Below are 761 nucleotides of genomic sequence, written 5' to 3'. Positions count from 1 at the left end.
CCTCGGAAGCCGCAAAGACCTCCTCTCCAAACCCTAGCCGTCTCACCCCTCGAGGGCCGCACAAAAGATGAGAAAGAATAGTGCAAAACGGCTATTTATAGGCCTTAGATCGCGTCTGTCACATGCCCCCACGCGCCCGCGTGGGCTGCAGGAATTTCCACACGGGCACGCGGAATTTCCACCCGGCTGTGTGAACAGTAGTTTTTTACAGTGCTGCTACAGTGAAATTACCACAGTAAATTGCTGCATTACTTTTCACAAAACGCGGTCCAAACACTCTTCTCTTGAGGCCACATGTTCGGGCACACATCCATGTGGTAGGCTATAAAACTTTTCTTCATCGACGTATCTTTGAGAGGTCTTGCAATCTTCACAAAGATAAGGAATATGAAGATGTGGGTGCTTTTGGGCCCTTCCAACTAGTGAATTGACTTGAATCTTCTTGGAAGTTGGCACACATCTCCACGTTTATGAACTCCTCTCATGTCTTGGTATTTGAATTGAACAGGAACTCCCAACATTGTGCTTTTATAGCCTATCTTTGTTTCCTTTTTACTCTTCAAGGCATTCACAACCTACATGCATAAAAGAACACCAAATGCACAATATGAGACATAAACCATAGTAAAAATGATGCTCAATGCATGTAAAACATATATAAAAATATGTCTACTCAAGCACTTATCACCTGTGTATTGATGGAACATGGGAAGGTGTTAGCTTATGCTTCTCAGTAGTTGAAGAAACATAGTTGAATTACC

This window comes from Dioscorea cayenensis, chromosome 12 (genome assembly GCF_009730915.1).
Source record: "Dioscorea cayenensis subsp. rotundata cultivar TDr96_F1 chromosome 12, TDr96_F1_v2_PseudoChromosome.rev07_lg8_w22 25.fasta, whole genome shotgun sequence".
NCBI lineage: Eukaryota > Viridiplantae > Streptophyta > Magnoliopsida > Dioscoreales > Dioscoreaceae > Dioscorea > Dioscorea cayenensis.
The sequence above is the reverse complement of the archived record's forward strand: the minus strand, read 5'-3'. Positions refer to the sequence as shown.